Genomic DNA, 14,623 nt, shown 5'->3' with positions numbered 1-14,623 from the left:
TAAGAAATTAGAATAATGCAGAAATATTTCGTTAGTGTATTTTTATGCCTATTAACCTACGTTAACCAACAATTAATTGTCTCGTTGGTACACTAGTTGGCCTAAGTGGCCTTGGGTCACGAGGTCCTGGATCCTATTCCTAGAACAAGTCATGAAATATTGAGCTATTCCGTCTTCCAAGAAGTTGAACCATTAAACTTAGTAAACGTTCTCAGTCCGGAGTTGGGAAGTTGGTGGTGCTAACCAGTGGCGTAGCTGTCTCCGTATCAGCCGTATTAATGATAAGGGCCCTGGACTGCATGGGCCCATTAGGGCCAAACAAATAAACAAATTCTTCAGCTTCATATATAATATTAGTATAGATTATAATATTACATCGTAGTTTTTCTCTGCCACAAGATGAACCCGGCGTCCGCTCGATGAATCTATGGAATGCTTATAGTATTCGTCAATATCGTAGTTCAAAAGAAAGCTCGGTGGTATGCGCGGTGGATTTACAAAACGGAAGTCCAGGGTTCGATCCCCGGCTGGGCAGATTGTGATTTTCTTAATTGGTGTCTGGCTGTCGGTGGTGGCTAGTTGGCTAGTAGTGACGTACCGCCAAACGATTTCCGATTTCGGTACGATGTCGTGTGTCAACCGAAAGGAGTGTGGATTTTCATCCTCCTCCTAACAAGTTAGCCCGCTTCCATCTTAGATTGCATCATCATAGAATTAAAAAAAAATGAAGATGATAATTAGTCAAAAACTTGAAATTATAGTTATAGGGTTTCAAAGCGTCTTGATCAGAGAAAACCTTACAATAAAGAAGGTGTATATAATTTACTAAATTACTGATTCCTAGTAGTCACCGAGCTAAAACGGATAGACGGAAACGGAATAAAACGTCAGTAAACGGAGTAAGTAAACGTCGGAAACGGAGGAAAAGATCAGTAATAACAAGTAATAAACACGCGGATATTTCGCAGTCTTGAGAAATTACGTAAAACTTTAGTTTACGCAGAAATATAAATTATTAACAAGTATTATAGGATATCCCGTGAAATATGCCGTGAGAAATTGCAAATGGAACGCAGCTGACTTGTCACAGCCTTAGCGTTATTATGGATATTCTATTTTCGAAAGACGGTTTGATTGCGAATGTAGTAGTCAGTAGATTAGGAGCCCATCAGCTGATCAAAGTGGGGCCGGGTGATCAAAATACGGCGCTACACCGCGAAACGAGAGCCTTCAAAGAGTTGGTCAGATAGGCAATGAACTACTTACGGTCGAAGGGTTGTGAGTTGACCTAGGTTGGTTGACCCTCCCGTGTGGGGTTGCTTGTCCCCCATCGGGCGCGTCCCCGGGTGGTGGATAGGGGAACGCCTCCCACGCCTGGGAGGTACCGGAGAAACCCGGCGCGAACCAAAACTAGCATGGGGGTGCGGCGCTTTTATGCGCTGGTAGGTTGTCGTCTGGCTCCTAGTTCTTATCTGCGATAGACGGCAACATAAGGAGGGAGGCTTTACCACCAGTAGTATGGTACCAGTATGGGCGGAAACGCCCAGCGCGGCGGGCTTGCGGGCCTTCAAGGTCCGTGAGCGTTGGCTGTGGCCACCGTCGGGCAACCCGTAACCTGCACTGAGCAGATCCGGGGGCCTCGCGCATGGAGCGTGGGGCTGCGAGGAAGACAACTTCTTTAAAAAATTAACCCAATCTCAACGTTTGTCGCCCGCCGATGAGATGAATGGCTGATGGGAGTTCAGTCGCTAGGGCGTCCAAAAACAAGAAAAAAAAAAACCAAAATGAAATTGCGATCAGATAAAAATTCTACCCGGGAGGGTCCCGCTTGCGGGGAATCCCTTGGTGCACCGGAAAGCCAGTGCATCGGCTCCATCGTATACGGGGGGGCCAACTGTCGCAACACAGAGGAGGAGAATAGGGGGGGGATTGAAACTGAAAATGCGGAGGGGGGAGAGGGAGTGGTTGAAATGGATTTAGGTTTAGAAGTAAGGAATATGAAAGAGATGGACGGAGCAAAAGAAATAAGAGAGGATAAGGAAGAGTCTGAGGTTATGATGGAGTCAGACTGCAGCATCATAATGATGAACTGTAGACTCAGATCAGACTCTGATTCTTCGGCGGTTGCGTCGGGCTCTAGCCGCTTATGGCAAGGTGTAAAAAGGCCTCGTATAGAAGACGATGATAAGTCTGCATCTTCCGACGAGGATAGGCTGGGGACACCAATGCCCAAAGGAAGAGGAAACCAGTCTACTATATTAAATTATGACTGGGCCAAAGCTAAGGAGGCCCTCAAGAAAAAAAAGGAAGACAAAAAAAAGAAAGCTGAAGAAGAGCGCTTGAAGGCTTCAGTCGTGGATGAATTTCAGCGCGAGGAGTTCAGACGAATAAGGTCTGAAGATGGATTGCAGTGCAAAAATAAGACCGCAGCTCAAATCCAAAAGCAAGTTTCGGAGGATGTGGCATTGATAAATAAAATCGCCAGAAGGTCCTCCAACCTTAAGGGAACATTTGTGCGTGACCTTAGGGATGCTGCCGCCTCTATTCAGGAGGCTGTGGAAGTCCTAAGCTCACGCACCATCACAGAAGAAACACACCAGCTGCAGGCTGACAATGTTCGTCTGCAAGCTGAAATGGTCGAACTCCGTAAGGAGTTAACTCTACTCAAAGTCGAAATGGATAAGGTACGCAAACAGGAGACTACGCACTCTTCAATCGATGTAGCTGAGGAGCCGCAACCCGTACCACATTCGCAAAAGAAAGAAAAGGGCCGTCGTACCGCACGGACATCGACGCAGCCCACAATGGAGGAAATCTGTCACACTGTAATGGTTCAGGTCGGAGATATGGTTAACGCCCGCCTGGCGTCCTTAGAAGATAGACTTCTTCCAGAGAAGCGTTTGCGTCCACCTTTGGCCGGAGATAAAAAAAGACGAGCTCAGGGTGCGACGGAACAAACAGCAAGCAGTAGCCAGAAGCTCACACAGGAGATGCCTCCTACTGAAGAAGGACAACCGGATAAATCTTCTTCACGTGATGAGGAACAGTGGGAGAAAGTAACACGGAAAAAAAAGAAGAAGAAGCAAAGTGGTTCACCAGAAAGTCCATCAATGCAGATGAACGAAGAATTCAAGCAGCCCGCTAACAAGCCTCGTAAGCTGCGCACCCCGCGTTCAGCAGCTGTTGTTATAACACTGCAACCAGGGGCTGAGGAGAAAGGCGCTACATATGCGACAGTGCTAAAGGAAGCTAAAGAAAAAATAGCCCTGTCTGATCTCGGAATAACTGCTCTGCGATTTAAGAAAGCGGCAACTGGAGGGCGCATCCTAGAGCTTCCGGGAGCCTCGAGTGAATTGTTGGCAGACTCTCTTGCACACAAACTGAGGGAAGTCATTAGCGAGGAATTCCTGCGAGTCTCCAGACCCATAAAATCCGTTGATATGCGCGTTTCGGGTCTAGACGACTCCGTATCCAGCGATGATGTGGTAAATGCCATAGCATTACGAGGAGGCTGTCCCGTCACACAAATTCGGTTTGGGGAAATAAAAAGGAGCTTCTCGGGTTCAGGGACGCTTTGGTTGCGCTGTCCAGTGTCAGCTGCAAAAAAAGTGACAGATGGTGGCAGACTATTGGTAGGCTGGGTTTCAGCCCAAATAAAGATCCTGGATGAACGGCCCCGCCGTTGCTACAGATGCTTAGAAGTAGGACATTTAAAAGTGCAATGCACAGCCGAGATTGACCGTAGCGATACTTGTTATCGCTGCGGTCAAGCGGGCCATAAAGCGAGGGGGTGTTTAGCTGCGCCACATTGCAGAGTGTGTGGAGATGCTGGCAGACCCGCAAATCATTTGGGAGGCAGTAGTGCTTGCAACCAGCGCACTATCACGAAAAAGAAGAGTAGAAAGACTGACGATGGCACCCGGGCCTCCTCGCAATCTGCCCGTCCATCCACAAGTGCGGCCGAAGATTTTACGATGTCTGTGGGATAGTTTTGATATGGCTCTCAAATTTTTACAGGCTAATATCAACCACTGTGCCGCAGCTCAGGATCTTCTGTTCCAGACTATGGCAGAGTGGTTCATAGACGTTGCTGTGGTTTCAGAACCACTGTTTGTACCAACTGGTGATGATTGGGTAGGTGACAAAGACGGCTTGGTAGCAATCGTGAGTCGGTCTGCTGTCGGTTCCCCAGCAATAGAAAGGGTGGTAAGAGGTCGAGGATATGTTTTGGCTCTAATTGGTGGTGTGTCTGTGATTGGAGTGTACTTCTCTCCAAACCGCACTTTGGCCGAATTTGAGCAGTTTCTGCTTGAGATCGGAACAACGATCAATAATAGCCGTCCTAGTCGTGTGCTTGTTGCTGGAGATTTCAATGCTAAGTCGGTAGCGTGGGGATCCCCGGTAACCGATGCATCTGGCGAAACTCTCGAAGACTGGGCAATTTTGACAGGCTTGAATGTGCTGAACAGAGGGTCAACATTCACGTGCGTGCGACGAAATGGTGGCTCTATTGTAGATGTTTCGTTTGCTGATGCAGACTTGGCGCGTTGTATTAGTGGGTGGAGGGTTTTTAAAGATGTGGTATCCCTCTCAGATCACAGATACATTAGGTATGATGTGTTTTCCCATTCGGATTCATTAAGAACTCGAACTCAAACCTTGCGGAGTTATGGCCCTCGCTGGTCTATGAAGCGTCTCAATCGTGATGCGTTGGTTGAGGCGGCATTGATACAAGCATGGCTACCTGCACCTACAAGAATAATAGCAGTTGAGGAGGAAACTGAGTGGCTCGGTCAAGCTATTACGCAAGTTTGTGATGTAGCTATGCCACGGACAGGGTTTATTCCCCCGAGAGATGCGGTATACTGGTGGTCTGAGGAGCTGACTAACTTGCGTAGATCCTGCGTGGCAACTAGACGCCAATACACTAGGAGCAGGAGACGGCGAACACGTAATCAAGCTCACGAAGATCGCCTTTATGCAGTTTATCGGGAGGCTGTCATTACTTTCCAGGTGGCTATTAAAACAGCTAAAAACTTAGCCAAGGAAGAAATGCTAGCCTGTCTCGATGCCGATCCCTGGGGTAGGCCCTATAAAATGATAAGACGTAAGCTACGCCCAAGGGCACCACCACTAACAGAAACTCTCCAGCCGCAGCAGTTGGAGTTAGTAGTGGACACGCTATTCCCTAATAGGGGTGAAGTAGAACTGCCTCGCTTGACATCCTATACCAGTGAGGGAGAAATATCCTTCTCAGAAGTGTCCGAGGCAGAGTTTCAAGTAGCGGTAAATAGGCTTAGATCAAAAAACACTGCTCCTGGTCCCGATGGCGTTCCTGGCAAGGCGTGGGTATTGGCCTTGGGTCCTCTGGAACCTAGAGTGAGAGCTCTCTTTAACGCATGTCTGGAGCATGGCCAGTACCCACGGACTTGGAAGACAGGAAAACTAGTTCTGCTCCGAAAGGAAGGTCGTCCTGCTAACTCACCTTCAGCGTATAGGCCGATAGTCTTGCTGAATGAGGTTAATAAACTCTTTGAGCGAATAATATCAGCTCGGCTTGTTAAGCACTTAGAGGAGGTGGGGCCTGACCTCAGCGAGCACCAGTTTGGATTCCGTCGAGGTAGATCCACCATCGATGCTATTGCTCGGGTGAGGGCTTTGACGGAAGACGCACTTTCCCATGGTGAAGTCGTATTGGCTGTATCTCTTGATATCGCTAATGCTTTTAACAGCCTTCCATGGAGCTGCATCAGGGAAGCTTTAAGGTACCACGCGATACCAAGGTATCTACAGCGAATCGTGGAGAATTACCTCTCTGAAAGAGCAGTGGTCTACCCAGCTGACGGTGGATGGATGCGAAGGGAGATGTCATGCGGTGTTCCACAGGGTTCGGTCCTTGGTCCACTTCTGTGGAATATCGGGTATGACTGGGTGTTGCGGGATATTAACATGCAGGGTGTCGACGTTACGTGCTATGCAGATGACACGCTGGTTACTGCCCGGGGCAGCACATTTAGAAAAGCACGCATACTGGCGACGGCTGGTGTGGCCCAGATAGTCGTCAGAATCAGACGACTGGGGTTGGAGGTAGCCCTTAACAAATCCGAGGCCCTATGTTTTCATGGGTCAAGGATGGCACTCCCAGTGGAGTCTGACCTCATCGTTGGAGGTGTATCAATCACTGTTGAGTCGACGATGAAGTATCTTGGACTCGTCCTTGACAGTCGATGGAAATTTGAGAAACATTTTCGACGCCTGGTCCCAAAGTTAATAAGTACCACCGGGGCTTTAAGCCGGCTTCTCCCAAATGTGGGTGGGCCCAATGTTGCCTGCCGTCGCCTTTACACTGGTGTAGTGCGATCGATGGTAATGTATGGGGCACCAATATGGGTTTACTCTCTGACAGCTCAAAACCGAATGCTGTTGCAGAGGCCGCAGCGGGTCATGGCGGCCAGAGTAATCAGGGCGTATCGCACCATTTCTTACGAGGCTGCCTGCGTTTTGGCTGGCACGCCACCGTGGGATCTGGATGCAGGTGCGTTGGCGTCGATACACCTTCTCAGGGTGGATGCCCGATCACGAGGTGAACACGTTTCCCCGCAAACAGTTACCAATTGGAGGCGCACAGCGCACGCCAAAATTATTCAGCAGTGGCAAGAAAGGTTAATGTCGCCAAGTGCTGGTCGATCGATTATTGACGCTATTCGACCTGTACTCCAACAGTGGGTACAAAGAAGGCACGGAATTGTCACCTTCCACCTTACACAGGTTCTTTCGGGGCACGGCTGCTTCGGTAGATACCTGTGGAAGGTGGCCGGTAGAGAGCCTACCGAGGAGTGCCATGAGTGTGGCTGTGCCTCTGATACCGCACAGCATACTCTGGCTGAATGTCCCAATTGGGTAGAGCCACGCGAGGCACTCGTGGCTGTAATCGGTCAAGACTTATCTCTGTCAGGCGTCATAAAAGCCATGACAAATAATGACAAATCCTGGGAAGCTGTAGCCTCATTCTGTGAAATTGTAATGTCACAGAAGGAGGCGGCGGAAAGGTTAAGAGAGGTTGACTTGGCGTGTCATCCTATCCGCCGTAGAAGAGCAGGACGAAGGCGGCTCGCTCACGACCGTCATTTGCCTCCTTGACGAGGACGTCCGGGTGACAGATACGGGGAATCTGTCGCCCGCTGGATATAAATCCTCGAGTTGTGGACGTTTTTAGTGTTCCCGAAGCGATTTGAATAACACAACAGGAGAGCTTGATTACGAGCGCCGCTGGCTGAGTTGCGGTAGTTTATGAAATGTTCCCGCGGCTCAGTCATCAGGCGGTGAGTCGGAACACCGTGGGGTTTTAGTCGGTTGAAGTCCGACATAACCTTCTTGCCTCCCCGTGGCGAGAAGGTATCCATGAGGATTTCCCCACGATAAAAAAAAAAAAAAAAAAAAAAAAAAAGGTTGGTTGACCCTAGCTGACGGGCTATATGCAGTATAGGTTATGTGTGATATGTGGAGGTCGAAAATGGTGCACTACTTCAATGTGTCACCCATCTGCAGGCCACAGGAATCCTCTTCCAGCCACTATGCACTTTAATGTCCAGATAATTTAATAAAGGATAAACGTGTTTATACGTGCTTAAGAAGCGTCAGCACAGGAGAAAGCCATTGTTAAATAATGTGACAACTAAAGGGAATAAAGATATAGGGGAAACAATTTAACAAAAAAAAAATGTGTCTCGTGATACTCGACAAAAGTGATAATTTAAGCCTGCTGCCGTATACGTGAGAGAAAGGGAAGCCAGATAGAGTGGCGCCGTAACGCGTTACGTTACGAAGCGATTAACCCTCCCTTAAGAAAATATCACTTAAAAAAAGTACAAGTTATAATTTATAAGCAAGTTTCTCATTTGCTGATGCTCCTTAAGTTTTAGTTGCTGTCTGTACTCTTTTTCACTACAACCGCAGCTAAAGCTACTTCCGAAAATAGAACATCTTTAACACAATAGTAGCATAGCATACTGCATAGATCTGTCGATTAAACCGTGCATGGATCGATTAATTCGATCACAGGTATTTTAGTTAACCAACCGTTGACCGCTTTATAGTCTAAGAGCCTACAACGGCCAGACCTTGGTCATTTTATTAAAGTTGAAAGTTTGGTAGATTAAGCTCCAAAATAACTAATAACGGGAGACACCTATAGATTTTGGATCACAAGTAGAGTCCGACCTATCACGGCTTTTCAGTTGTGTGTGTCTAATAAATTAAATTTCACGTGTCTCAAGCGGTGAAGGAAAAACATCGTGAGGAAACCAGCATACCAGAGAGTTTTCTTAATTCTCTGCGTATGTGAAATCTGCCAATCCGCATTGGGTCAGTGTGGTGGACTATTGGCCTAACCCAGGGCCGGACCGTCCATACGGCGAAAGGAGCGGTCGCTCCAGGCGCCAAATCCTAGGGGGCGCCGAAATGGTAAAGACAAGATCGAAAAGAAAATTATGTGATGAATTTACGTGCGCGAAAGGCGCCATAATTGGATCTCGCTCCATTCTAAAATTTACCTCGGTCCGGCGCTGGCCTAACCCATCTCATTCTGAGAGGAGACTCGAGCGAGGCAGTGAGCCGAATATGGGTTGATATTGATGATGATGAATATAAATCAGGGTTGATCGCATTAACGCCATATGTAATGTCAGATTGTAAATTTTACTGCAGATATAAAGGTGAAAGGGATCTTCCAAGGTCAGGAGAGATAATGATTGATTTCAGCAGTAATCAGTCGTTACTTGAGACAAGGTAATGATGTTGAATTATTCAATTATAAATAAATTACGGAGGACATAAAACCTTCGAAACCAACAATTTCGGAAGTATTTCCAAGTATCGAGTAGCCATTCCAATTATATAATTATTTATTATCTTCTTTAATATTTTATATACTAATACTATAAATGCGAAAGTAAGCCCGTATGTCTGTATGTCTGTCTGTCTGTTTTTAACTTTTAACGGCTGAATGGCTTAATTGATCAAGAAGAATTTTGGTATAATGTTAAATGGGACCTTGCAGCAAAACATGTCGTACTATTTGATCCTAATTGTTTATAAATATATAAGTTATCCTTATCCTTTGGGAAGTTGTACTAAAGAACGCCCGCTACTCTTCTCGGTCTCTCTTATCCCGCGGGATATTTGTTCACACTCCATTTTATCCTTACACCAAAATTCATCAAAATATGTTTAGCGGTTCAGCTGTGAAAACAAACAGACACTTTATCAACCATACTTATATATACAAATTTTTGCATTTATAATATTAGTAAAAATCATATGTTTGCTACTTTCCGCAAAAATTTGGTAAACGCAGAAAAAATATTGCCTACTCGTTAATAACACCATTGCCAAATAAAAATTCTGGAAATTAACTTGGACTTATAATAGTTCATACATATAAATTTTGCCTACAATAAAAATTATGCCTAACGTCTCTAACAATGTGCTTCTGGCTTTGAATAACAAAATATTTGCAACAATTATATCATGTGAATCTCACTCGCCTTGACTTATATGTATTAACATATATTTTAATTTTAATTATGCAGCATTGAATTAATGTGTTATATTTAATGTAATTATATCTACATTCTAGTTCACAAATTTGAATGTTATATAGTGTAATTATATTGCTTTCTTCATATCTTCTTTTCGTGTCTATATTGCAAGAATTTAATGTAAAAATAACTTGTGGAAATAAAATGAAATAATATCAATAAACAAGATACTTATCATATTTTGTTTACCCAAACAGCTTTGTGCAGTTTTGTGCACCTAGACATCAATGGGCAGTTTTTTGCACCTACACGCCTGTGTGGTACTGCGAAGGTAAAGGTCTTCTCTAGAAAGAATGTAGCTGGTAGAAGGCTTCGGCCACAAGAGTTATCACCCTACCGGCAAAGACGTACCGCCAAGCGATTCAGCGTTCCTGTACGATGTCGTGTAGAAACCGAAAAGTGTGTGGATTTTCATCCTACTCCTTACAAATTAGCTCGCTTCCATCATTGGTTGCATCATCACTTACCATCAGGAGAGATTGCAGTCAAGGTCTAACTTGTTAAGAAAAAAATCATCTCTATCGATTGTGTTTCCGAACTTAATTCCCCTACCCGCTGATTTGTGTCCATGTGGATTACGAGTATAAATACAATAATCATTATTAACCCATATTCGGCTCACTACTGCTGCAGCTGCTGTGCTCGAGTTTCAGAATGAGAGGGGTTAGGCAAATAGTCCACCACGCTGGACCAATGTGGATTGTCAGACTTCACACACACAGAGAATTAAGAAAATTCTCTGGTATGCAGGTTTCCTCACGGTGTTTTTCCTTCACCGTCTGAGATACGTGATATTTGATTTCTTAAAATGCACACGAACCCATCCTCCGGAATCGGAGGAGGGAGCAGAGGTCATATCCATTGGGCTATCATGGCTTAATAAACACAATAATAGGAATAAATAATATTAAAATATACTTATTGCAAAAAAATACCATGTCCCTTTGAACTCGAACATCGAGCTTTAATTGCGCGAGAGGTAGCTACTTGTAAACTGAAGGTCACAAACAGTGACTACGGAAACTCCGCCAGCATTCTCGGTACCATTCCGCGTACATATTATAATTTATGCACTTACTAATATCATGAAAAAATATTGCGTGCTAATTTCAATACGCTGTTTTTATTAGTAGTCTCATTGTTACCAAATTTTCCAGTTTTCCTTAATGGTTTAGGAATATAAACAATTTATTTTGACAAGTTAGACTGTTGTTGTAGTTGTGACTGCGAGCACACCAGATATTAAGTGATGATGAAAGATGGAAATCGGCTTACTGGAATGCTAATTCTAAGTCTGCTAAGTCGTTGTCGAGAGCAGACTTAGATTTAGCATTCTTGTCTGCGACCGACAACGACACTAGTCTATGTAAGACTATGCCACTTATGCCGTGGCATAGTCTTAGATAGACTATGCCACGGCCTAATCGTTCGTTATCAACCCATATTCGGCTCACTGCTCGAGTCTCCTCTCAGAATGAGAAGGATTATGTTAATAGTCCACCACGCTGGCCCAATGCCGATTGGCAGACTTCACACACGCAGAGAATTAAGAAAACTCTCTTCTATGCAGGTTTCCTCACTATGTTTTCCTTCACCATTTGAGACACGTGATATTTAATTTCTTAAAATGCACACAACTGAAAAGTTGGAGGTGCATGCCCCGAACCGGATTCGAACCCATGCCCTTCGGAATCAGAGGCAGAGGTCATACCCACTGGGCTATTACGGCACGGCCTAATACCTAACACCAAACAAAAGACTATTCGCGCTAGAGAAATACAAATAATTGATACGTTCGAGAAGTGGTGCTGGAGGTGAATGTTGCGTATACCTTGGACTGCCATACACACCAATTCTTTCACAGCTTCAAATTAAGCCATGTTTCAACCATCATTCTATCTTCAGCGCTCTCTTAGTTGATTTGATCACCTAAACGCCGTGGAAATAACATTATTTAATATAGTGGGTAATGTAGATTATAAAAAGCTGTGGTAGATCTCCAACTCGATAGTCAAAACGATGAATGTAAAAAAGATGGCTGCCTGTTCCTTATATGCCAGTTAAATAGCCAGAGACCGTACACGATGAAGGAACATTGTATATCAGGAGTTTACTCGCCATAGGATAATCTTGCAATGGTAGATTAATTTCATAATGCAGCCAAGACTCAAAGTGGAGAAGCTTTCCAATTCATGCACTTACATATCATAGCAACCATAAACACTCAGTCAAGGGAGCAAGATTAAGAGAAGTTATTAGAAACTTATGTGCAAATACATTAAGTAGCATTTTGAGTTTTCCGTAGTGAGTAATCAACAGTTTTAAAATAAAATGTCCTAGCATCGAAAACGTTCAGAAATTCGTCGACACACAGTCAACTGTCTACAAAATCTTTAGCACATTACTTTCGGAATACCAAAATTCTACATCCCGAAAGAAAAATATATCGATCTACTAAAAATACGCAATGTCGGTATAAAACATTTTATTAGCATAGCAAACATTTTTGACATGCATATTTACGAGAACAAAGCATAGCCACGATAGTTTATTTATAAATGCAACAACTTGTTTTCTAAGTGATAAAACAACAGTGACAAATCTATTAAACTTTATAATTGTTCCATTTCAATTTCCGTTATAAACAGTATTTACTTCCGTCCTTACATTTACGTTCAAGTAATTAAAACAGAGATATAAAATTACAAACTAAATATCCAAAACCGACTACAAACAGTCAGTACTAATGTAACAACTAATCACCTCAGACCAATTACCACAAGACCTGCCTCGCTAGACGTTACTCCTCTGTCAAAAGTATATGATCACGATCTAACGTGCTTATACGAACTGCGTCTATAGAATCGACGTTCATGTTCATGACATTGTGTTAAAATTACACTGTGTATATTACGGTTTCAATTTATAGTTGTGTGTAATGTAAGGACCCAGGATATATTTATTGGTGTTTATACACATAGGACATGACACAGGATATATATTTTCGATGTGTGTGTTTACCTCGTCCCCTTCAAAAAACGACAGACAATTTAGTTGGAGAATTTGAGCGCGATACAGTCCAAAGGTAATTTGTCTGAGCTAATCACTGACTCGTGAATAGAAGGCCGTAACAACGTAGTTCACATAATTTTACTATAATGTAAAGGTAAAAAAAACGGAAGTATACTTATGTAAAGTAATCTTGTACAAAAAAGTAGATATATAATTCAAGGATTTAGGTAATATTTAATCCACATATGATGTATTAGTTAATTACAAGAAAGATAAATAAATAAAAATAGTATACAGTAACTAAAAATGATAATTAAATAAAATTTCTACAGGATCCCCTCATCAGAGCCTGGATTGACTATGAGAGCACTGGGAGTATACCCTTCCAAACAAAAAAAGATATAGAATCGTCCACAGTTGACGGAAATATCAAAGAATACTTATACTTGAAAAATTAATACTTAGAGCCGAATATAGAACCATCTTGCTTGCTCCTTTTAGAAATCGGTTTAGTAAGTACACTTTTCTGTTTCTCAGAGCTAGAGAGATAGAGAGATACTTCATCCACAAGTGAAAAATGCATGAAAGTCCCTTCAAGAATTCCAAAGATCAGAACGAACAAACAGTCACACAGACTAAAAAGAAATCATTTCCGTTATCGTTATCTTAAATTTTGGGACTATATTCAATATACTCTTAAAATGTACTCGTAATTACGCATATATGTAGATATAAACACAGATTTAATTCGAAATGAGTTTTCCTTATTGTGATTAATAATAATTTCCGAAAGTATTTAGAAACCTCTTTGATAAGGTCATTAATCTTTAGCCTAATAAAAACTTTTCAGAGTCAACGCTCCCAAGTCTTTAATTTCATTCTCCAAATATCCAAATATTTTCAGGAATTTAACCTGTGATTGCTTATTATTTCTCAGAAATAAATATTAATCAGTGGACAAGCTCAAATTACAAAATGTAATGAATGTTATTTGTTTATACTAACCATCGCGGAGACTTTTCAAACGGAATTTTTCCTTTTTCAAGAATTGCTCTGGAATAATGCGTAATTTTTCAAACTTACTTTTACAAAGACTTGTTCTTAAATATCGATTTTCATACATTTTAAACTAAAGTTTCATCAAAGAACATCAGTTATGGCTTTTACTTATAACATAAACGTGTACCTTTATAATATAACCTCAAACAAATAGATGAAGAATTGAGACAACTGAAAATCTCACCGTGTGTAGACTACAGTCCGTTTTAACTGTACAGTTTGACTGTTCAGTTAAAACTGGAGTTCTGTAGTACGCGTTAGACATTTTAATAATATTCTTTATTAAAAAATTTAATCGTTCACATATTTCAAACTTTTAAAATTCTAGAATACACGCGTCAGGATTCTTTGTCAGTTTTTAACAGAAAATAAAGAAGTACTTTGCATATAGGTACTGAAATCCAAATGAAATTCTAGTGACAACTAAGAAAGCCTTACACAGATTGTATTAGCCTAATCTATTCATATTATATGTGTATCAATATTAATGATCCCAAAAGGGACGGGGTGAATGACCTCTCGTATCCGCATTACACCTCGTTCCCTGTAAATCGTGCTTGCAATACATAAAAAAGCTTTTAACACTGGCTTCGACTGGAGGCTTTATCTGCATACAATATATTGTATCCGTTGCCAATAAAACATTCACTTGTACACTTATTGCTAATAAACTCGACTTATCTATTCTAGTAGCACGTAGTAGAGCTTTATGATAAAACTTGTCGGGGAAAAGACTACCAACATGTCTGTTTCAGCCGCCATGCCGCATTTCTGTGTGTTCAGGTTTTATAAGGCCCATTTGATAATACGTGGAACGCCTTTGCCTGTAACACTTCGCATTTGAAACACGTCATACAAAATGCCACCTTGTATCCATTTGACGCGTAGCTATAACCTTATTGTACCTGTAATGTACCGTTAACATTGCCCTTTAAACCGGAACATTTCAATAT

Source organism: Bicyclus anynana, chromosome 15, assembly GCF_947172395.1.
Source record: "Bicyclus anynana chromosome 15, ilBicAnyn1.1, whole genome shotgun sequence".
Classification (NCBI taxonomy): domain Eukaryota; kingdom Metazoa; phylum Arthropoda; class Insecta; order Lepidoptera; family Nymphalidae; genus Bicyclus; species Bicyclus anynana.
The sequence above is the reverse complement of the archived record's forward strand: the minus strand, read 5'-3'. Positions refer to the sequence as shown.